Genomic DNA, 23,300 nt, shown 5'->3' on the forward strand with positions numbered 1-23,300 from the left:
GAGTACATCTGGCAAAAGCCTAGCCCTAGCCCCTGAACTTAATCCTATCTCCTTCCTTTCAGACGTGGCTGAAAACGGTGTCCCTGGTGGTCTGGTGGCTAGGATTCGGCGCTCTCACCGCCGCGGCCCGGGTTCGATTCCCGCTCAGGGAAGCGTGTGCTTTCTTGCACACCAAGTCCACTACAAGACTCTGGAAGCCCCCCACCCACATGCTGTGTAGGTTAAAGGAATGTAAAGCGTCCTCCTTCTGCTACTTCCTTTTTTGCCAAACTTCTAAACGACACGTTGCTGCCTCATTCACCACCTCCACACACCCACACCAGCGTGGCTTTATGCTTTCAAGTCTGCAAGTCTTTTAGGGAGGCAAGATAAAGTTTGAGAAATTTGAATGGAACAGTGTAAATGATCCGTCACTGCCTTCAGCAGATTGCACTCTGGCATGCCAGCGCATCTGCAGGCAGGCACCTGGCCATGATATCCGGCAGTGGCGCGAGGGAAAAGAAAAGTCTTCTTCGAGCCGGATTTGAACCCGCGACCTAAGGATTGCCTTATTAACAACTACAGTCCTCCGCTCTACCAACTGAGCTATCAAAGGCGCTAGCCTAAAGAGTTGGACTGAAAACTGACAAGTGCATTTAGGACAGACTCGGATGCTCTCCTATGATTGTAGAACGAGTACATCTGGCAAAAGCCTAGCCCTAGCCCCTGAACTTAATCCTATCTCCTTCCTTTCAGACGTGGCTGAAAACGGTGTCCCTGGTGGTCTGGTGGCTAGGATTCGGCGCTCTCACCGCAGCGGCCCGGGTTCGATTCCCGCTCAGGGAAGCGTGTGCTTTCTTGCACACCAAGTCCACTACAAGACTCTGGAAGCCCCCCACCCACATGCTGTGTAGGTTAAAGGAATGTAAAGCGTCCTCCTTCTGCTACTTCCTTTTTTGCCAAACTTCTAAACGACACGTTGCTGCCTCATTCACCACCTCCACACACCCACACCAGCGTGGCTTTATGCTTTCAAGTCTGCAAGTCTTTTAGGGAGGCAAGATAATGTTTGAGAAATTTGAATGGAACAGTGTAAATGATCCGTCACTGCCTTCAGCATATTGCACTCTGGCATGCCAGCGCATCTGCAGGCAGGCACCTGGCCATGATATCCGGCAGTGGCGCGAGGGAAAAGAAAAGTCTTCTTCGAGCCGGATTAGAACCCGCGACCTAAGGATTGCCTTATTAACAACTACAGTCCTCCGCTCTACCAACTGAGCTATCAAAGGTGCTAGCCTAAAGAGTTGGACTGAAAACTGACAAGTGCATTTAGGACAGACTCGGATGCTCTCCTATGATTGTAGAACGAGTACATCTGGCAAAAGCCTAGCCCTAGCCCCTGAACTTAATCCTATCTCCTTCCTTTCAGACGTGGCTGAAAATGGTGTCCCTGGTGGTCTAGTGGCTAGGATTCGGCGCTCTCACCGCTGCAGCCTGGGTTCGATTCCCGCTCAGGGAAGCGTGTGCTTTCTTGCACACCAAGTCCACTACAAGACTCTGGAAGCCCCCCACCCACATGCTGTGTAGGTTAAAGGAATGTAAAGCGTCCTCCTTCTGCTACTTCCTTTTTTGCCAAACTTCTAAACGACACGTTGCTGCCTCATTCACCACCTCCACACACCCACACCAGCGTGGCTTTATGCTTTCAAGTCTGCAAGTCTTTTAGGGAGGCAAGATAATGTTTGAGAAATTTGAATGGAACAGTGTAAATGATCCGTCACTGCCTTCAGCAGATTGCACTCTGGCATGCCAGCGCATCTGCAGGCAGGCACCTGGCCATGATATCCGGCAGTGGCGCGAGGGAAAAGAAAAGTCTTCTTCGAGCCGGATTTGAACCCGCGACCTAAGGATTGCCTTATTAACAACTACAGTCCTCCGCTCTACCAACTGAGCTATCAAAGGCGCTAGCCTAAAGAGTTGGACTGAAAACTGACAAGTGCATTTAGGACAGACTCGGATGCTCTCCTATGATTGTAGAACGAGTACATCTGGCAAAAGCCTAGCCCTAGCCCCTGAACTTAATCCTATCTCCTTCCTTTCAGACGTGGCTGAAAACGGTGTCCCTGGTGGTCTAGTGGCTAGGATTCGGCGCTCTCACCGCCACGGCCCGGGTTCGATTCCCGCTCAGGGAAGCGTGTCCTTTCTTGCACACCAAGTCCACTACAAGACTCTGGAAGCCCCCCACCCACATGCTGTGTAGGTTAAAGGAATGTAAAGCGTCCTCCTTCTGCTACTTCCTTTTTTGCCAAACTTCTAAACGACACGTTGCTGCCTCATTCACCACCTCCACACACCCACACCAGCGTGGCTTTATGCTTTCAAGTCTGCAAGTCTTTTAGGGAGGCAAGATAAAGTTTGAGAAATTTGAATGGAACAGTGTAAATGATCCGTCACTGCCTTCAGCAGATTGCACTCTGGCATGCCAGCGCATCTGCAGGCAGGCACCTGGCCATGATATCCGGCAGTGGCGCGAGGGAAAAGAAAAGTCTTCTTCGAGCCGGATTTGAACCCGCGACCTAAGGATTGCCTTATTAACAACTACAGTCCTCCGCTCTACCAACTGAGCTATCAAAGGCGCTAGCCTAAAGAGTTGGACTGAAAACTGACAAGTGCATTTAGGACAGACTCGGATGCTCTCCTATGATTGTAGAACGAGTACATCTGGCAAAAGCCTAGCCCTAGCCCCTGAACTTAATCCTATCTCCTTCCTTTCAGACGTGGCTGAAAATGGTGTCCCTGGTGGTCTAGTGGCTAGGATTCGGCGCTCTCACCGCCGCAGCCTGGGTTCGATTCCCGCTCAGGGAAGCGTGTGCTTTCTTGCACACCAAGTCCACTACAAGACTCTGGAAGCCCCCCACCCACATGCTGTGTAGGTTAAAGGAATGTAAAGCGTCCTCCTTCTGCTACTTCCTTTTTTGCCAAACTTCTAAACGACACGTTGCTGCCTCATTCACCACCTCCACACACCCACACCAGCGTGGCTTTATGCTTTCAAGTCTGCAAGTCTTTTAGGGAGGCAAGATAATGTTTGAGAAATTTGAATGGAACAGTGTAAATGATCCGTCACTGCCTTCAGCAGATTGCACTCTGGCATGCCAGCGCATCTGCAGGCAGGCACCTGGCCATGATATCCGGCAGTGGCGCGAGGGAAAAGAAAAGTCTTCTTCGAGCCGGATTTGAACCCGCGACCTAAGGATTGCCTTATTAACAACTACAGTCCTCCGCTCTACCAACTGAGCTATCAAAGGCGCTAGCCTAAAGAGTTGGACTGAAAACTGACAAGTGCATTTAGGACAGACTCGGATGCTCTCCTATGATTGTAGAACGAGTACATCTGGCAAAAGCCTAGCCCTAGCCCCTGAACTTAATCCTATCTCCTTCCTTTCAGACGTGGCTGAAAACGGTGTCCCTGGTGGTCTAGTGGCTAGGATTCGGCGCTCTCACCGCCACGGCCCGGGTTCGATTCCCGCTCAGGGAAGCGTGTCCTTTCTTGCACACCAAGTCCACTACAAGACTCTGGAAGCCCCCCACCCACATGCTGTGTAGGTTAAAGGAATGTAAAGCGTCCTCCTTCTGCTACTTCCTTTTTTGCCAAACTTCTAAACGACACGTTGCTGCCTCATTCACCACCTCCACACACCCACACCAGCGTGGCTTTATGCTTTCAAGTCTGCAAGTCTTTTAGGGAGGCAAGATAAAGTTTGAGAAATTTGAATGGAACAGTGTAAATGATCCGTCACTGCCTTCAGCAGATTGCACTCTGGCATGCCAGCGCATCTGCAGGCAGGCACCTGGCCATGATATCCGGCAGTGGCGCGAGGGAAAAGAAAAGTCTTCTTCGAGCCGGATTTGAACCCGCGACCTAAGGATTGCCTTATTAACAACTACAGTCCTCCGCTCTACCAACTGAGCTATCAAAGGCGCTAGCCTAAAGAGTTGGACTGAAAACTGACAAGTGCATTTAGGACAGACTCGGATGCTCTCCTATGATTGTAGAACGAGTACATCTGGCAAAAGCCTAGCCCTAGCCCCTGAACTTAATCCTATCTCCTTCCTTTCAGACGTGGCTGAAAACGGTGTCCCTGGTGGTCTGGTGGCTAGGATTCGGCGCTCTAACCGCCGCGGCCCGGGTTCGATTCCCGCTCAGGGAAGCGTGTGCTTTCTTGCACACCAAGTCCACTACAAGACTCTGGAAGCCCCCCACCCACATGCTGTGTAGGTTAAAGGAATGTAAAGCGTCCTCCTTCTGCTACTTCCTTTTTTGCCAAACTTCTAAACGACACGTTGCTGCCTCATTCACCACCTCCACACACCCACACCAGCGTGGCTTTATGCTTTCAAGTCTGCAAGTCTTTTAGGGAGGCAAGATAAAGTTTGAGAAATTTGAATGGAACAGTGTAAATTATCCGTCACTGCCTTCAGCATATTGCACTCTGGCATGCCAGCGCATCTGCAGGCAGGCACCTGGCCATGATATCCCGCAGTGGCGCGAGGGAAAAGAAAAGTCTTCTTCGAGCCGGATTTGAACCCGCGACCTAAGGATCGCCTTATTAACAACAACAGTGCTCTGCTCTACCAACTGAGCTATCAAAGGTGCTAGCCTAAAGAGTTGGACTGAAAACTGACAAGTGCATTTAGGACAGACTCGGATGCTCTCCTATGATTGTAGAACGAGTACATCTGGCAAAAGCCTAGCCCTAGCCCCTGATCTTAATCCTATCTCCTTCCTTTCAGACGTGGCTGAAAACGGTGTCCCTGGTGGTCTAGTGGCTAGGTTTCGGCGCCCTCTCCGCCGCGGCCTGGGTTCGATTTTGGTCAGGGAAGCGTGTGCTTTCTTGCACACCAAGTCCACTACAAGACTCTGGAAGCCCCCCACCCACATGCTGTGTAGGTTAAAGGAATGTAAAGCGTCCTCCTTCTGCTACTTCCTTTTTTGCCAAACTTCTAAACGACACGTTGCTGCCTCATTCACCACCTCCACACACCCACACCAGCATGGCTTTATGCTTTCAAGTCTGCAAGTCTTTTAGGGAGGCAAGATAAAGTTTGAGAAATTTGAATGGAACAGTGTAAATTATCCGTCACTGCCTTCAGCATATTGCACTCTGGCATGCCAGCGCATCTGCAGGCAGGCACCTGGCCATGATATCCGGCAGTGGCGCGAGGGAAAAGAAAAGTCTTCTTCGAGCCAGATTTGAACCCGCGACCTAAGGATTGCCTTATTAACAACTACAGTCCTCCACTCTACCAACTGAGCTATCAAAGGTGCTAGCCTAAAGAGTTGGACTGAAAACTGACAAGTGCATTTAGGACAGACTCGGATGCTCTCCTATGATTGTAGAACGAGTACATCTGGCAAAAGCCTAGCCCTAGCCCCTGAACTTAATCCTATCTCCTTCCTTTCAGACATGGCTGAAAACGGTGTCCCTGGTGGTCTAGTGGCTAGGATTCGGCGCTCTCACCGCCACGGCCTGGGTTCGATTCCCGCTCAGGGAAGCGTCTGCTTTCTTGCACACCAAGTCCACTACAAGACTCTGGAAGCCCCCCACCCACATGCTGTGTAGGTTAAAGGAATGTAAAGCGTCCTCCTTCTGCTACTTCCTTTTTTGCCAAACTTCTAAACGACACGTTGCTGCCTCATTCACCACCTCCACACACCCACACCAGCGTGGCTTTATGCTTTCAAGTCTGCAAGTCTTTTAGGGAGGCAAGATAAAGTTTGAGAAATTTGAATGGAACAGTGTAAATTATCCGTCACTGCCTTCAGCATATTGCACTCTGGCATGCCAGCGCATCTGCAGGCAGGCACCTGGCCATGATATCCCGCAGTGGCGCGAGGGAAAAGAAAAGTCTTCTTCGAGCCGGATTTGAACCCGCGACCTAAGGATCGCCTTATTAACAACAACAGTGCTCTGCTCTACCAACTGAGCTATCAAAGGTGCTAGCCTAAAGAGTTGGACTGAAAACTGACAAGTGCATTTAGGACAGACTCGGATGCTCTCCTATGATTGTAGAACGAGTACATCTGGCAAAAGCCTAGCCCTAGCCCCTGATCTTAATCCTATCTCCTTCCTTTCAGACGTGGCTGAAAACGGTGTCCCTGGTGGTCTAGTGGCTAGGTTTCGGCGCCCTCTCCGCCGCGGCCTGGGTTCGATTTTGGTCAGGGAAGCGTGTGCTTTCTTGCACACCAAGTCCACTACAAGACTCTGGAAGCCCCCCACCCACATGCTGTGTAGGTTAAAGGAATGTAAAGCGTCCTCCTTCTGCTACTTCCTTTTTTGCCAAACTTCTAAACGACACGTTGCTGCCTCATTCACCACCTCCACACACCCACACCAGCATGGCTTTATGCTTTCAAGTCTGCAAGTCTTTTAGGGAGGCAAGATAAAGTTTGAGAAATTTGAATGGAACAGTGTAAATTATCCGTCACTGCCTTCAGCATATTGCACTCTGGCATGCCAGCGCATCTGCAGGCAGGCACCTGGCCATGATATCCGGCAGTGGCGCGAGGGAAAAGAAAAGTCTTTTTCGAGCCGGATTTGAACCCGCGACCTAAGGATTGCCTTATTAACAACTACAGTCCTCCACTCTACCAACTGAGCTATCAAAGGTGCTAGCCTAAAGAGTTGGACTGAAAACTGACAAGTGCATTTAGGACAGACTCGGATGCTCTCCTATGATTGTAGAACGAGTACATCTGGCAAAAGCCTAGCCCTAGCCCCTGAACTTAATCCTATCTCCTTCCTTTCAGACGTGGCTGAAAACGGTGTCCCTGGTGGTCTAGTGGCTAGGATTCGGCGCTCTCACCGCCGCGGCCCGGGTTCGATTCCCGGTCAGGGAAGCGTGTGCTTTCTTGCACACCAAGTCCACTACAAGACTCTGGAAGCCCCCCACCCACATGCTGTGTAGGTTAAAGGAATGTAAAGCGTCCTCATTCTGCTACTTCCTTTTTTGCCAAACTTCTAAACGACACGTTGCTGCCTCATTCACTACCTCCACACACCCACACCAGCGTGGCTTTATGCTTTCAAGTCTGCAAGTCTTTTAGGGAGGCAAGATAAAGTTTGAGAAATTTGAATGGAACAGTGTAAATTATCCGTCACTGCCTTCAGCATATTGCACTCTGGCATGCCAGCGCATCTGCAGGCAGGCACCTGGCCATGATATCCCGCAGTGGCGCGAGGGAAAAGAAAAGTCTTCTTCGAGCCGGATTTGAACCCGCGACCTAAGGATCGCCTTATTAACAACTACAGTCCTCTGCTCTACCAACTGAGCTATCAAAGGTGCTAGCCAACAGAGTTGGACTGAAAACTGACAAGTGCATTTAGGACAGACTCGGATGCTCTCCTATGATTGTAGAACGAGTACATCTGGCAAAAGCCTAGCCCTAGCCCCTGAACTTAATCCTATCTCCTTCCTTTCAGACGTGGCTGAAAATGGTGTCCCTGGTGGTCTAGTGGCTAGGATTCGGCGCTCTCACCGCCACGGCCCGGGTTCGATTCCCGCTCAGGGAAGCGTGTGCTTTCTTGCACACCAAGTCCACTACAAGACTCTGGAAGCCCCCCACCCACATGCTGTGTAGGTTAAAGGAATGTAAAGCGTCCTCCTTCTGCTACTTCCTTTTTTGCCAAACTTCTAAACGACACGTTGCTGCCTCATTCACCACCTCCACACACCCACACCAGCGTGGCTTTATGCTTTCAAGTCTGCAAGTCTTTTAGGGAGGCAAGATAAAGTTTGAGAAATTTGAATGGAACAGTGTAAATTATCCGTCACTGCCTTCAGCATATTGCACTCTGGCATGCCAGCGCATCTGCAGGCAGGCACCTGGCCATGATATCCCGCAGTGGCGCGAGGGAAAAGAAAAGTCTTCTTCGAGCCGGATTTGAACCCGCGACCTAAGGATCGCCTTATTAACAACAACAGTGCTCTGCTCTACCAACTGAGCTATCAAAGGTGCTAGCCTAAAGAGTTGGACTGAAAACTGACAAGTGCATTTAGGACAGACTCGGATGCTCTTCTATGATTGTAGAACGAGTACATCTGGCAAAAGCCTAGCCCTAGCCCCTGAACTTAATCCTATCTCCTTCCTTTCAGACGTGGCTGAAAACAGTGTCCCTGGTGGTCTAGTGGCTAGGATTCGGCGCTCTCACCGCCACGGCCCGGGTTCGATTCCCGGTCAGGGAAGCGTGTGCTTTCTTGCACACCAAGTCCACTACAAGACTCTGGAAGCCCCCCACCCACATGCTGTGTAGGTTAAAGGAATGTAAAGCGTCCTCATTCTGCTACTTCCTTTTTTGCCAAACTTCTAAACGACACGTTGCTGCCTCATTCACTACCTCCACACACCCACACCAGCGTGGCTTTATGCTTTCAAGTCTGCAAGTCTTTTAGGGAGGCAAGATAAAGTTTGAGAAATTTGAATGGAACAGTGTAAATTATCCGTCACTGCCTTCAGCATATTGCACTCTGGCATGCCAGCGCATCTGCAGGCAGGCACCTGGCCATGATATCCCGCAGTGGCGCGAGGGAAAAGAAAAGTCTTCTTCGAGCCGGATTTGAACCCGCGACCTAAGGATCGCCTTATTAACAACTACAGTCCTCTGCTCTACCAACTGAGCTATCAAAGGTGCTAGCCAACAGAGTTGGACTGAAAACTGACAAGTGCATTTAGGACAGACTCGGATGCTCTCCTATGATTGTAGAACGAGTACATCTGGCAAAAGCCTAGCCCTAGCCCCTGAACTTAATCCTATCTCCTTCCTTTCAGACGTGGCTGAAAACGGTGTCCCTGGTGGTCTAGTGGCTAGGATTCGGCGCTCTCACCGCCGCGGCCCGGGTTCGATTCCCGGTCAGGGAAGCGTGTGCTTTCTTGCACACCAAGTCCACTACAAGACTCTGGAAGCCCCCCACCCACATGCTGTGTAGGTTAAAGGAATGTAAAGCGTCCTCCTTCTGCTACTTCCTTTTTTGCCAAACTTCTAAACGACACGTTGCTGCCTCATTCACCACCTCCACACACCCACACCAGCGTGGCTTTATGCTTTCAAGTCTGCAAGTCTTTTAGGGAGGCAAGATAAAGTTTGAGAAATTTGAATGGAACAGTGTAAATTATCCGTCACTGCCTTCAGCATATTGCACTCTGGCATGCCAGCGCATCTGCAGGCAGGCACCTGGCCATGATATCCCGCAGTGGCGCGAGGGAAAAGAAAAGTCTTCTTCGAGCCGGATTTGAACCCGCGACCTAAGGATCGCCTTATTAACAACTACAGTCCTCTGCTCTACCAACTGAGCTATCAAAGGTGCTAGCCAACAGAGTTGGACTGAAAACTGACAAGTGCATTTAGGACAGACTCGGATGCTCTCCTATGATTGTAGAACGAGTACATCTGGCAAAAGCCTAGCCCTAGCCCCTGAACTTAATCCTATCTCCTTCCTTTCAGACGTGGCTGAAAACGGTGTCCCTGGTGGTCTAGTGGCTAGGATTCGGCGCTCTCACCGCCGCCGCCCGGGTTCGATTCCCGCTCAGGGAAGCGTGTGCTTTCTTGCACACCAAGTCCACTACAAGACTCTGGAAGCCCCCCACCCACATGCTGTGTAGGTTAAAGGAATGTAAAGCGTCCTCCTTCTGCTACTTCCTTTTTTGCCAAACTTCTAAACGACACGTTGCTGCCTCATTCACCACCTCCACACACCCACACCAGCGTGGCTTTATGCTTTCAAGTCTGCAAGTCTTTTAGGGAGGCAAGATAAAGTTTGAGAAATTTGAATGGAACAGTGTAAATTATCCGTCACTGCCTTCAGCATATTGCACTCTGGCATGCCAGCGCATCTGCAGGCAGGCACCTGGCCATGATATCCCGCAGTGGCGCGAGGGAAAAGAAAAGTCTTCTTCGAGCCGGATTTGAACCCGCGACCTAAGGATCGCCTTATTAACAACTACAGTCCTCTGCTCTACCAACTGAGCTATCAAAGGTGCTAGCCAACAGAGTTGGACTGAAAACTGACAAGTGCATTTAGGACAGACTCGGATGCTCTCCTATGATTGTAGAACGAGTACATCTGGCAAAAGCCTAGCCCTAGCCCCTGAACTTAATCCTATCTCCTTCCTTTCAGACGTGGCTGAAAACGGTGTCCCTGGTGGTCTAGTGGCTAGGATTCGGCGCTCTCACCGCCGCCGCCCGGGTTCGATTCCCGCTCAGGGAAGCGTGTGCTTTCTTGCACACCAAGTCCACTACAAGACTCTGGAAGCCCCCCACCCACATGCTGTGTAGGTTAAAGGAATGTAAAGCGTCCTCCTTCTGCTACTTCCTTTTTTGCCAAACTTCTAAACGACACGTTGCTGCCTCATTCACCACCTCCACACACCCACACCAGCGTGGCTTTATGCTTTCAAGTCTGCAAGTCTTTTAGGGAGGCAAGATAATGTTTGAGAAATTTGAATGGAACAGTGTAAATGATCCGTCACTGCCTTCAGCAGATTGCACTCTGGCATGCCAGCGCATCTGCAGGCAGGCACCTGGCCATGATATCCGGCAGTGGCGCGAGGGAAAAGAAAAGTCTTCTTCGAGCCGGATTTGAACCCGCGACCTAAGGATTGCCTTATTAACAACTACAGTCCTCCGCTCTACCAACTGAGCTATCAAAGGCGCTAGCCTAAAGAGTTGGACTGAAAACTGACAAGTGCATTTAGGACAGACTCGGATGCTCTCCTATGATTGTAGAACGAGTACATCTGGCAAAAGCCTAGCCCTAGCCCCTGAACTTAATCCTATCTCCTTCCTTTCAGACGTGGCTGAAAACGGTGTCCCTGGTGGTCTAGTGGCTAGGATTCGGCGCTCTCACCGCCACGGCCCGGGTTCGATTCCCGCTCAGGGAAGCGTGTCCTTTCTTGCACACCAAGTCCACTACAAGACTCTGGAAGCCCCCCACCCACATGCTGTGTAGGTTAAAGGAATGTAAAGCGTCCTCCTTCTGCTACTTCCTTTTTTGCCAAACTTCTAAACGACACGTTGCTGCCTCATTCACCACCTCCACACACCCACACCAGCGTGGCTTTATGCTTTCAAGTCTGCAAGTCTTTTAGGGAGGCAAGATAAAGTTTGAGAAATTTGAATGGAACAGTGTAAATGATCCGTCACTGCCTTCAGCAGATTGCACTCTGGCATGCCAGCGCATCTGCAGGCAGGCACCTGGCCATGATATCCGGCAGTGGCGCGAGGGAAAAGAAAAGTCTTCTTCGAGCCGGATTTGAACCCGCGACCTAAGGATTGCCTTATTAACAACTACAGTCCTCCGCTCTACCAACTGAGCTATCAAAGGCACTAGCCTAAAGAGTTGGACTGAAAACTGACAAGTGCATTTAGGACAGACTCGGATGCTCTCCTATGATTGTAGAACGAGTACATCTGGCAAAAGCCTAGCCCTAGCCCCTGAACTTAATCCTATCTCCTTCCTTTCAGACGTGGCTGAAAACAGTGTCCCTGGTGGTCTGGTGGCTAGGATTCGGCGCTCTCACCGCCGCGGCCCGGGTTCGATTCCCGCTCAGGGAAGCGTGTGCTTTCTTGCACACCAAGTCCACTACAAGACTCTGGAAGCCCCCCACCCACATGCTGTGTAGGTTAAAGGAATGTAAAGCGTCCTCCTTCTGCTACTTCCTTTTTTGCCAAACTTCTAAACGACACGTTGCTGCCTCATTCACCACCTCCACACACCCACACCAGCGTGGCTTTATGCTTTCAAGTCTGCAAGTCTTTTAGGGAGGCAAGATAATGTTTGAGAAATTTGAATGGAACAGTGTAAATGATCCGTCACTGCCTTCAGCATATTGCACTCTGGCATGCCAGCGCATCTGCAGGCAGGCACCTGGCCATGATATCCGGCAGTGGCGCGAGGGAAAAGAAAAGTCTTCTTCGAGCCGGATTAGAACCCGCGACCTAAGGATTGCCTTATTAACAACTACAGTCCTCCGCTCTACCAACTGAGCTATCAAAGGTGCTAGCCTAAAGAGTTGGACTGAAAACTGACAAGTGCATTTAGGACAGACTCGGATGCTCTCCTATGATTGTAGAACGAGTACATCTGGCAAAAGCCTAGCCCTAGCCCCTGAACTTAATCCTATCTCCTTCCTTTCAGACGTGGCTGAAAACGGTGTCCCTGGTGGTCTGGTGGCTAGGATTCGGCGCTCTCACCGCCGCGGCCCGGGTTTGATTCCCGCTCAGGGAAGCGTGTGCTTTCTTGCACACCAAGTCCACTACAAGACTCTGGAAGCCCCCCACCCACATGCTGTGTAGGTTAAAGGAATGTAAAGCGTCCTCCTTCTGCTACTTCCTTTTTTGCCAAACTTCTAAACGACACGTTGCTGCCTCATTCACCACCTCCACACACCCACACCAGCGTGGCTTTATGCTTTCAAGTCTGCAAGTCTTTTAGGGAGGCAAGATAATGTTTGAGAAATTTGAATGGAACAGTGTAAATGATCCGTCACTGCCTTCAGCATATTGCACTCTGGCATGCCAGCGCATCTGCAGGCAGGCACCTGGCCATGATATCCGGCAGTGGCGCGAGGGAAAAGAAAAGTCTTCTTCGAGCCGGATTAGAACCCGCGACCTAAGGATTGCCTTATTAACAACTACAGTCCTCCGCTCTACCAACTGAGCTATCAAAGGTGCTAGCCTAAAGAGTTGGACTGAAAACTGACAAGTGCATTTAGGACAGACTCGGATGCTCTCCTATGATTGTAGAACGAGTACATCTGGCAAAAGCCTAGCCCTAGCCCCTGAACTTAATCCTATCTCCTTCCTTTCAGACGTGGCTGAAAACGGTGTCCCTGGTGGTCTAGTGGCTAGGATTCGGCGCTCTCACCGCCACGGCCTGGGTTCGATTCCCGCTCAGGGAAGCGTGTGCTTTCTTGCACACCAAGTCCACTACAAGACTCTGGAAGCCCCCCACCCACATGCTGTGTAGGTTAAAGGAATGTAAAGCGTCCTCCTTCTGCTACTTCCTTTTTTGCCAAACTTCTAAACGACACGTTGCTGCCTCATTCACCACCTCCACACACCCACACCAGCGTGGCTTTATGCTTTCAAGTCTGCAAGTCTTTTAGGGAGGCAAGATAATGTTTGAGAAATTTGAATGGAACAGTGTAAATGATCCGTCACTGCCTTCAGCAGATTGCACTCTGGCATGCCAGCGCATCTGCAGGCAGGCACCTGGCCATGATATCCGGCAGTGGCGCGAGGGAAAAGAAAAGTCTTCTTCGAGCCGGATTTGAACCCGCGACCTAAGGATTGCCTTATTAACAACTACAGTCCTCCGCTCTACCAACTGAGCTATCAAAGGCGCTAGCCTAAAGAGTTGGACTGAAAACTGACAAGTGCATTTAGGACAGACTCGGATGCTCTCCTATGATTGTAGAACGAGTACATCTGGCAAAAGCCTAGCCCTAGCCCCTGAACTTAATCCTATCTCCTTCCTTTCAGACGTGGCTGAAAACGGTGTCCCTGGTGGTCTAGTGGCTAGGATTCGGCGCTCTCACCGCCACGGCCCGGGTTCGATTCCCGCTCAGGGAAGCGTGTCCTTTCTTGCACACCAAGTCCACTACAAGACTCTGGAAGCCCCCCACCCACATGCTGTGTAGGTTAAAGGAATGTAAAGCGTCCTCCTTCTGCTACTTCCTTTTTTGCCAAACTTCTAAACGACACGTTGCTGCCTCATTCACCACCTCCACACACCCACACCAGCGTGGCTTTATGCTTTCAAGTCTGCAAGTCTTTTAGGGAGGCAAGATAAAGTTTGAGAAATTTGAATGGAACAGTGTAAATGATCCGTCACTGCCTTCAGCAGATTGCACTCTGGCATGCCAGCGCATCTGCAGGCAGGCACCTGGCCATGATATCCGGCAGTGGCGCGAGGGAAAAGAAAAGTCTTCTTCGAGCCGGATTTGAACCCGCGACCTAAGGATTGCCTTATTAACAACTACAGTCCTCCGCTCTACCAACTGAGCTATCAAAGGCACTAGCCTAAAGAGTTGGACTGAAAACTGACAAGTGCATTTAGGACAGACTCGGATGCTCTCCTATGATTGTAGAACGAGTACATCTGGCAAAAGCCTAGCCCTAGCCCCTGAACTTAATCCTATCTCCTTCCTTTCAGACGTGGCTGAAAACAGTGTCCCTGGTGGTCTGGTGGCTAGGATTCGGCGCTCTCACCGCCGCGGCCCGGGTTCGATTCCCGCTCAGGGAAGCGTGTGCTTTCTTGCACACCAAGTCCACTACAAGACTCTGGAAGCCCCCCACCCACATGCTGTGTAGGTTAAAGGAATGTAAAGCGTCCTCCTTCTGCTACTTCCTTTTTTGCCAAACTTCTAAACGACACGTTGCTGCCTCATTCACCACCTCCACACACCCACACCAGCGTGGCTTTATGCTTTCAAGTCTGCAAGTCTTTTAGGGAGGCAAGATAATGTTTGAGAAATTTGAATGGAACAGTGTAAATGATCCGTCACTGCCTTCAGCATATTGCACTCTGGCATGCCAGCGCATCTGCAGGCAGGCACCTGGCCATGATATCCGGCAGTGGCGCGAGGGAAAAGAAAAGTCTTCTTCGAGCCGGATTAGAACCCGCGACCTAAGGATTGCCTTATTAACAACTACAGTCCTCCGCTCTACCAACTGAGCTATCAAAGGTGCTAGCCTAAAGAGTTGGACTGAAAACTGACAAGTGCATTTAGGACAGACTCGGATGCTCTCCTATGATTGTAGAACGAGTACATCTGGCAAAAGCCTAGCCCTAGCCCCTGAACTTAATCCTATCTCCTTCCTTTCAGACGTGGCTGAAAACGGTGTCCCTGGTGGTCTGGTGGCTAGGATTCGGCGCTCTCACCGCCGCGGCCCGGGTTTGATTCCCGCTCAGGGAAGCGTGTGCTTTCTTGCACACCAAGTCCACTACAAGACTCTGGAAGCCCCCCACCCACATGCTGTGTAGGTTAAAGGAATGTAAAGCGTCCTCCTTCTGCTACTTCCTTTTTTGCCAAACTTCTAAACGACACGTTGCTGCCTCATTCACCACCTCCACACACCCACACCAGCGTGGCTTTATGCTTTCAAGTCTGCAAGTCTTTTAGGGAGGCAAGATAATGTTTGAGAAATTTGAATGGAACAGTGTAAATGATCCGTCACTGCCTTCAGCATATTGCACTCTGGCATGCCAGCGCATCTGCAGGCAGGCACCTGGCCATGATATCCGGCAGTGGCGCGAGGGAAAAGAAAAGTCTTCTTCGAGCCGGATTAGAACCCGCGACCTAAGGATTGCCTTATTAACAACTACAGTCCTCCGCTCTACCAACTGAGCTATCAAAGGTGCTAGCCTAAAGAGTTGGACTGAAAACTGACAAGTGCATTTAGGACAGACTCGGATGCTCTCCTATGATTGTAGAACGAGTACATCTGGCAAAAGCCTAGCCCTAGCCCCTGAACTTAATCCTATCTCCTTCCTTTCAGACGTGGCTGAAAACGGTGTCCCTGGTGGTCTAGTGGCTAGGATTCGGCGCTCTCACCGCCACGGCCTGGGTTCGATTCCCGCTCAGGGAAGCGTGTGCTTTCTTGCACACCAAGTCCACTACAAGACTCTGGAAGCCCCCCACCCACATGCTGTGTAGGTTAAAGGAATGTAAAGCGTCCTCCTTCTGCTACTTCCTTTTTTGCCAAACTTCTAAACGACACGTTGCTGCCTCATTCACCACCTCCACACACCCACACCAGCGTGGCTTTATGCTTTCAAGTCTGCAAGTCTTTTAGGGAGGCAAGATAATGTTTGAGAAATTTGAATGGAACAGTGTAAATGATCCGTCACTGCCTTCAGCAGATTGCACTCTGGCATGCCAGCGCATCTGCAGGCAGGCACCTGGCCATGATATCCGGCAGTGGCGCGAGGGAAAAGAAAAGTCTTCTTCGAGCCGGATTTGAACCCGCGACCTAAGGATTGCCTTATTAACAACTACAGTCCTCCGCTCTACCAACTGAGCTATCAAAGGCGCTAGCCTAAAGAGTTGGACTGAAAACTGACAAGTGCATTTAGGACAGACTCGGATGCTCTCCTATGATTGTAGAACGAGTACATCTGGCAAAAGCCTAGCCCTAGCCCCTGAACTTAATCCTATCTCCTTCCTTTCAGACGTGGCTGAAAACGGTGTCCCTGGTGGTCTAGTGGCTAGGATTCGGTGCTCTCACCGCCACGGCCCGGGTTCGATTCCCGCTCAGGGAAGCGTGTGCTTTCTTGCACACCAAGTCCACTACAAGACTCTGGAAGCCCCCCACCCACATGCTGTGTAGGTTAAAGGAATGTAAAGCGTCCTCCTTCTGCTACTTCCTTTTTTGCCAAACTTCTAAACGACACGTTGCTGCCTCATTCACCACCTCCACACACCCACACCAGCGTGGCTTTATGCTTTCAAGTCTGCAAGTCTTTTAGGGAGGCAAGATAAAGTTTGAGAAATTTGAATGGAACAGTGTAAATGATCCGTCACTGCCTTCAGCAGATTGCACTCTGGCATGCCAGCGCATCTGCAGGCAGGCACCTGGCCATGATATCCGGCAGTGGCGCGAGGGAAAAGAAAAGTCTTCTTCGAGCCGGATTTGAACCCGCGACCTAAGGATTGCCTTATTAACAACTACAGTCCTCCGCTCTACCAACTGAGCTATCAAAGGCGCTAGCCTAAAGAGTTGGACTGAAAACTGACAAGTGCATTTAGGACAGACTCGGATGCTCTCCTATGATTGTAGAACGAGTACATCTGGCAAAAGCCTAGCCCTAGCCCCTGAACTTAATCCTATCTCCTTCCTTTCAGACGTGGCTGAAAACGGTGTCCCTGGTGGTCTGGTGGCTAGGATTCGGCGCTCTCACTGCCGCGGCCCGGGTTCGATTCCCGCTCAGGGAAGCGTGTGCTTTCTTGCACACCAAGTCCACTACAAGACTCTGGAAGCCCCCCACCCACATGCTGTGTAGGTTAAAGGAATGTAAAGCGTCCTCCTTCTGCTACTTCCTTTTTTGCCAAACTTCTAAACGACACGTTGCTGCCTCATTCACCACCTCCACACACCCACACCAGCGTGGCTTTATGCTTTCAAGTCTGCAAGTCTTTTAGGGAGGCAAGATAAAGTTTGAGAAATTTGAATGGAACAGTGTAAATTATCCGTCACTGCCTTCAGCATATTGCACTCTGGCATGCCAGCGCATCTGCAGGCAGGCACCTGGCCATGATATCCCGCAGTGGCGCGAGGGAAAAGAAAAGTCTTCTTCGAGCCGGATTTGAACCCGCGACCTAAGGATCGCCTTATTAACAACAACAGTGCTCTGCTCTACCAACTGAGCTATCAAAGGTGCTAGCCTAAAGAGTTGGACTGAAAACTGACAAGTGCATTTAGGACAGACTCGGATGCTCTCCTATGATTGTAGAACGAGTACATCTGGCAAAAGCCTAGCCCTAGCCCCTGATCTTAATCCTATCTCCTTCCTTTCAGACGTGGCTGAAAACGGTGTCCCTGGTGGTCTAGTGGCTAGGTTTCGGCGCCCTCTCCGCCGCGGCCTGGGTTCGATTTTGGTCAGGGAAGCGTGTGCTTTCTTGCACACCAAGTCCACTACAAGACTCTGGAAGCCCCCCACCCACATGCTGTGTAGGTTAAAGGAATGTAAAGCGTCCTCCTTCTGCTACTTCCTTTTTTGCCAAACTTCTAAACGACACGTTGCTGCCTCATTCACCACCTCCACACACCCACACCAGCATGGCTTTATGCTTTCAAGTCTGCAAGTCTTTTAGGGAGGCAAGATAAAGTTTGAGAAATTTGAATGGAACAGTGTAAATTATCCGTCACTGCCTTCAGCATATTGCACTCTGGCATGCCAGCGCATCTGCAGGCAGGCACCTGGCCATGATATCCGGCAGTGGCGCGAGGGAAAAGAAAAGTCTTCTTCGAGCCGGATTTGAACCCGCGACCTAAGGATTGCCTTATTAACAACTACAGTCCTCCACTCTACCAACTGAGCTATCAAAGGTGCTAGCCTAAAGAGTTGGACTGAAAACTGACAAGTGCATTTAGGACAGACTCGGATGCTCTCCTATGATTGTAGAACGAGTACATCTGGCAAAAGCCTAGCCCTAGCCCCTGAACTTAATCCTATCTCCTTCCTTTCAGACGTGGCTGAAAACGGTGTCCCTGGTGGTCTAGTGGCTAGGATTCGGCGCTCTCACCGCCACGGCCCGGGTTCGATTCCCGCTCAGGGAAGCGTGTGCTTTCTTGCACACCAAGTCCACTACAAGACTCTGGAAGCCCCCCACCCACATGCTGTGTAGGTTAAAGGAATGTAAAGCGTCCTCCTTCTGCTACTTCCTTTTTTGCCAAACTTCTAAACGACACGTTGCTGCCTCATTCACCACCTCCACACACCCACACCAGCGTGGCTTTATGCTTTCAAGTCTGCAAGTCTTTTAGGGAGGCAAGATAAAGTTTGAGAAATTTGAATGGAACAGTGTAAATTATCCGTCACTGCCTTCAGCATATTGCACTCTGGCATGCCAGCGCATCTGCAGGCAGGCACCTGGCCATGATATCCCGCAGTGGCGCGAGGGAAAAGAAAAGTCTTCTTCGAGCCGGATTTGAACCCGCGACCTAAGGATCGCCTTATTAACAACAACAGTGCTCTGCTCTACCAACTGAGCTATCAAAGGTGCTAGCCTAAAGAGTTGGACTGAAAACTGACAAGTGCATTTAGGACAGACTCGGATGCTCTCCTATGATTGTAGAACGAGTACATCTGGCAAAAGCCTAGCCCTAGCCCCTGATCTTAATCCTATCTCCTTCCTTTCAGACGTGGCTGAAAACGGTGTCCCTGGTGGTCTAGTGGCTAGGTTTCGGCACCCTCTCCGCCGCGGCCTGGGTTCGATTTTGGTCAGGGAAGCGTGTGCTTTCTTGCACACCAAGTCCACTACAAGACTCTGGAAGCCCCCCACCCACATGCTGTGTAGGTTAAAGGAATGTAAAGCGTCCTCCTTCTGCTACTTCCTTTTTTGCCAAACTTCTAAACGACACGTTGCTGCCTCATTCACCACCTCCACACACCCACACCAGCATGGCTTTATGCTTTCAAGTCTGCAAGTCTTTTAGGGAGGCAAGATAAAGTTTGAGAAATTTGAATGGAACAGTGTAAATTATCCGTCACTGCCTTCAGCATATTGCACTCTGGCATGCCAGCGCATCTGCAGGCAGGCACCTGGCCATGATATCCGGCAGTGGCGCGAGGGAAAAGAAAAGTCTTTTTCGAGCCGGATTTGAACCCGCGACCTAAGGATTGCCTTATTAACAACTACAGTCCTCCACTCTACCAACTGAGCTATCAAAGGTGCTAGCCTAAAGAGTTGGACTGAAAACTGACAAGTGCATTTAGGACAGACTCGGATGCTCTCCTATGATTGTAGAACGAGTACATCTGGCAAAAGCCTAGCCCTAGCCCCTGAACTTAATCCTATCTCCTTCCTTTCAGACGTGGCTGAAAACAGTGTCCCTGGTGGTCTAGTGGCTAGGATTCGGCGCTCTCACCGCCGCGGCCCGGGTTCGATTCCCGGTCAGGGAAGCGTGTGCTTTCTTGCACACCAAGTCCACTACAAGACTCTGGAAGCCCCCCACCCACATGCTGTGTAGGTTAAAGGAATGTAAAGCGTCCTCATTCTGCTACTTCCTTTTTTGCCAAACTTCTAAACGACACGTTGCTGCCTCATTCACTACCTCCACACACCCACACCAGCGTGGCTTTATGCTTTCAAGTCTGCAAGTCTTTTAGGGAGGCAAGATAAAGTTTGAGAAATTTGAATGGAACAGTGTAAATTATCCGTCACTGCCTTCAGCATATTGCACTCTGGCATGCCAGCGCATCTGCAGGCAGGCACCTGGCCATGATATCCCGCAGTGGCGCGAGGGAAAAGAAAAGTCTTCTTCGAGCCGGATTTGAACCCGCGACCTAAGGATCGCCTTATTAACAACTACAGTCCTCTGCTCTACCAACTGAGCTATCAAAGGTGCTAGCCAACAGAGTTGGACTGAAAACTGACAAGTGCATTTAGGACAGACTCGGATGCTCTCCTATGATTGTAGAACGAGTACATCTGGCAAAAGCCTAGCCCTAGCCCCTGAACTTAATCCTATCTCCTTCCTTTCAGACGTGGCTGAAAATGGTGTCCCTGGTGGTCTAGTGGCTAGGATTCGGCGCTCTCACCGCCACGGCCCGGGTTCGATTCCCGCTCAGGGAAGCGTGTGCTTTCTTGCACACCAAGTCCACTACAAGACTCTGGAAGCCCCCCACCCACATGCTGTGTAGGTTAAAGGAATGTAAAGCGTCCTCCTTCTGCTACTTCCTTTTTTGCCAAACTTCTAAACGACACGTTGCTGCCTCATTCACCACCTCCACACACCCACACCAGCGTGGCTTTATGCTTTCAAGTCTGCAAGTCTTTTAGGGAGGCAAGATAAAGTTTGAGAAATTTGAATGGAACAGTGTAAATTATCCGTCACTGCCTTCAGCATATTGCACTCTGGCATGCCAGCGCATCTGCAGGCAGGCACCTGGCCATGATATCCCGCAGTGGCGCGAGGGAAAAGAAAAGTCTTCTTCGAGCCGGATTTGAACCCGCGACCTAAGGATCGCCTTATTAACAACAACAGTGCTCTGCTCTACCAACTGAGCTATCAAAGGTGCTAGCCTAAAGAGTTGGACTGAAAACTGACAAGTGCATTTAGGACAGACTCGGATGCTCTTCTATGATTGTAGAACGAGTACATCTGGCAAAAGCCTAGCCCTAGCCCCTGAACTTAATCCTATCTCCTTCCTTTCAGACGTGGCTGAAAACGGTGTCCCTGGTGGTCTAGTGGCTAGGATTCGGCGCTCTCACCGCCACGGCCCGGGTTCGATTCCCGGTCAGGGAAGCGTGTGCTTTCTTGCACACCAAGTCCACTACAAGACTCTGGAAGCCCCCCACCCACATGCTGTGTAGGTTAAAGGAATGTAAAGCGTCCTCATTCTGCTACTTCCTTTTTTGCCAAACTTCTAAACGACACGTTGCTGCCTCATTCACTACCTCCACACACCCACACCAGCGTGGCTTTATGCTTTCAAGTCTGCAAGTCTTTTAGGGAGGCAAGATAAAGTTTGAGAAATTTGAATGGAACAGTGTAAATTATCCGTCACTGCCTTCAGCATATTGCACTCTGGCATGCCAGCGCATCTGCAGGCAGGCACCTGGCCATGATATCCCGCAGTGGCGCGAGGGAAAAGAAAAGTCTTCTTCGAGCCGGATTTGAACCCGCGACCTAAGGATCGCCTTATTAACAACTACAGTCCTCTGCTCTACCAACTGAGCTATCAAAGGTGCTAGCCAACAGAGTTGGACTGAAAACTGACAAGTGCATTTAGGACAGACTCGGATGCTCTCCTATGATTGTAGAACGAGTACATCTGGCAAAAGCCTAGCCCTAGCCCCTGAACTTAATCCTATCTCCTTCCTTTCAGACGTGGCTGAAAACGGTGTCCCTGGTGGTCTAGTGGCTAGGATTCGGCGCTCTCACCGCCGCGGCCTGGGTTCGATTCCCGCTCAGGGAAGCGTGTGCTTTCTTGCACACCAAGTCCACTACAAGACTCTGGAAGCCCCCCACCCACATGCTGTGTAGGTTAAAGGAATGTAAAGCGTCCTCCTTCTGCTACTTCCTTTTTTGCCAAACTTCTAAACGACACGTTGCTGCCTCATTCACCACCTCCACACACCCACACCAGCGTGGCTTTATGCTTTCAAGTCTGCAAGTCTTTTAGGGAGGCAAGATAAAGTTTGAGAAATTTGAATGGAACAGTGTAAATTATCCGTCACTGCCTTCAGCATATTGCACTCTGGCATGCCAGCGCATCTGCAGGCAGGCACCTGGCCATGATATCCCGCAGTGGCGCGAGGGAAAAGAAAAGTCTTCTTCGAGCCGGATTTGAACCCGCGACCTAAGGATCGCCTTATTAACAACTACAGTCCTCTGCTCTACCAACTGAGCTATCAAAGGTGCTAGCCAACAGAGTTGGACTGAAAACTGACAAGTGCATTTAGGACAGACTCGGATGCTCTCCTATGATTGTAGAACGAGTACATCTGGCAAAAGCCTAGCCCTAGCCCCTGAACTTAATCCTATCTCCTTCCTTTCAGACGTGGCTGAAAACGGTGTCCCTGGTGGTCTAGTGGCTAGGATTCGGCGCTCTCACCGCCGCGGCCCGGGTTCGATTCCCGCTCAGGGAAGCGTGTGCTTTCTTGCACACCAAGTCCACTACAAGACTCTGGAAGCCCCCCACCCACATGCTGTGTAGGTTAAAGGAATGTAAAGCGTCCTCCTTCTGCTACTTCCTTTTTTGCCAAACTTCTAAACGACACGTTGCTGCCTCATTCACCACCTCCACACACCCACACCAGCGTGGCTTTATGCTTTCAAGTCTGCAAGTCTTTTAGGGAGGCAAGATAAAGTTTGAGAAATTTGAATGGAACAGTGTAAATTATCCGTCACTGCCTTCAGCATATTGCACTCTGGCATGCCAGCGCATCTGCAGGCAGGCACCTGGCCATGATATCCCGCAGTGGCGCGAGGGAAAAGAAAAGTCTTCTTCGAGCCGGATTTGAACCCGCGACCTAAGGATCGCCTTATTAACAACTACAGTCCTCTGCTCTACCAACTGAGCTATCAAAGGTGCTAGCCAACAGAGTTGGACTGAAAACTGACAAGTGCATTTAGGACAGACTCGGATGCTCTCCTATGATTGTAGAACGAGTACATCTGGCAAAAGCCTAGCCCTAGCCCCTGAACTTAATCCTATCTCCTTCCTTTCAGACGTGGCTGAAAACGGTGTCCCTGGTGGTCTAGTGGCTAGGATTCGGCGCTCTCACCGCCGCGGCCCGGGTTCGATTCCCGCTCAGGGAAGCGTGTGCTTTCTTGCACACCAAGTCCACTACAAGACTCTGGAAGCCCCCCACCCACATGCTGTGTAGGTTAAAGGAATGTAAAGCGTCCTCCTTCTGCTACTTCCTTTTTTGCCAAACTTCTAAACGACACGTTGCTGCCTCATTCACCACCTCCACACACCCACACCAGCGTGGCTTTATGCTTTCAAGTCTGCAAGTCTTTTAGGGAGGCAAGATAATGTTTGAGAAATTTGAATGGAACAGTGTAAATGATCCGTCACTGCCTTCA

The 23,300-nt window shown here is 50.5% G+C and overlaps 3 non-coding genes across 3 annotated transcripts; all 3 read left to right on the forward strand.

Annotated features, from left to right (window-relative positions):
- Positions 1-6,808: 6,808 nt before the first annotated feature.
- Positions 6,809-6,880, forward strand: trnae-cuc (transfer RNA glutamic acid (anticodon CUC)). Its single transcript has one exon. It is a non-coding gene; the product is annotated as a tRNA-Glu (tRNA).
- Positions 6,881-8,827: 1,947 nt separating this feature from the next.
- trnae-cuc (transfer RNA glutamic acid (anticodon CUC)) lies at positions 8,828-8,899 on the forward strand. Its single transcript has one exon. It is a non-coding gene; the product is annotated as a tRNA-Glu (tRNA).
- Positions 8,900-19,593: 10,694 nt separating this feature from the next.
- Positions 19,594-19,665, forward strand: trnae-cuc (transfer RNA glutamic acid (anticodon CUC)). The gene has a single exon. It is a non-coding gene; the product is annotated as a tRNA-Glu (tRNA).
- The last annotated feature ends 3,635 nt before the right edge of the window (positions 19,666-23,300 follow it).

Source organism: Hoplias malabaricus, unplaced genomic scaffold, assembly GCF_029633855.1.
Source record: "Hoplias malabaricus isolate fHopMal1 unplaced genomic scaffold, fHopMal1.hap1 scaffold_118, whole genome shotgun sequence".
NCBI lineage: Eukaryota > Metazoa > Chordata > Actinopteri > Characiformes > Erythrinidae > Hoplias > Hoplias malabaricus.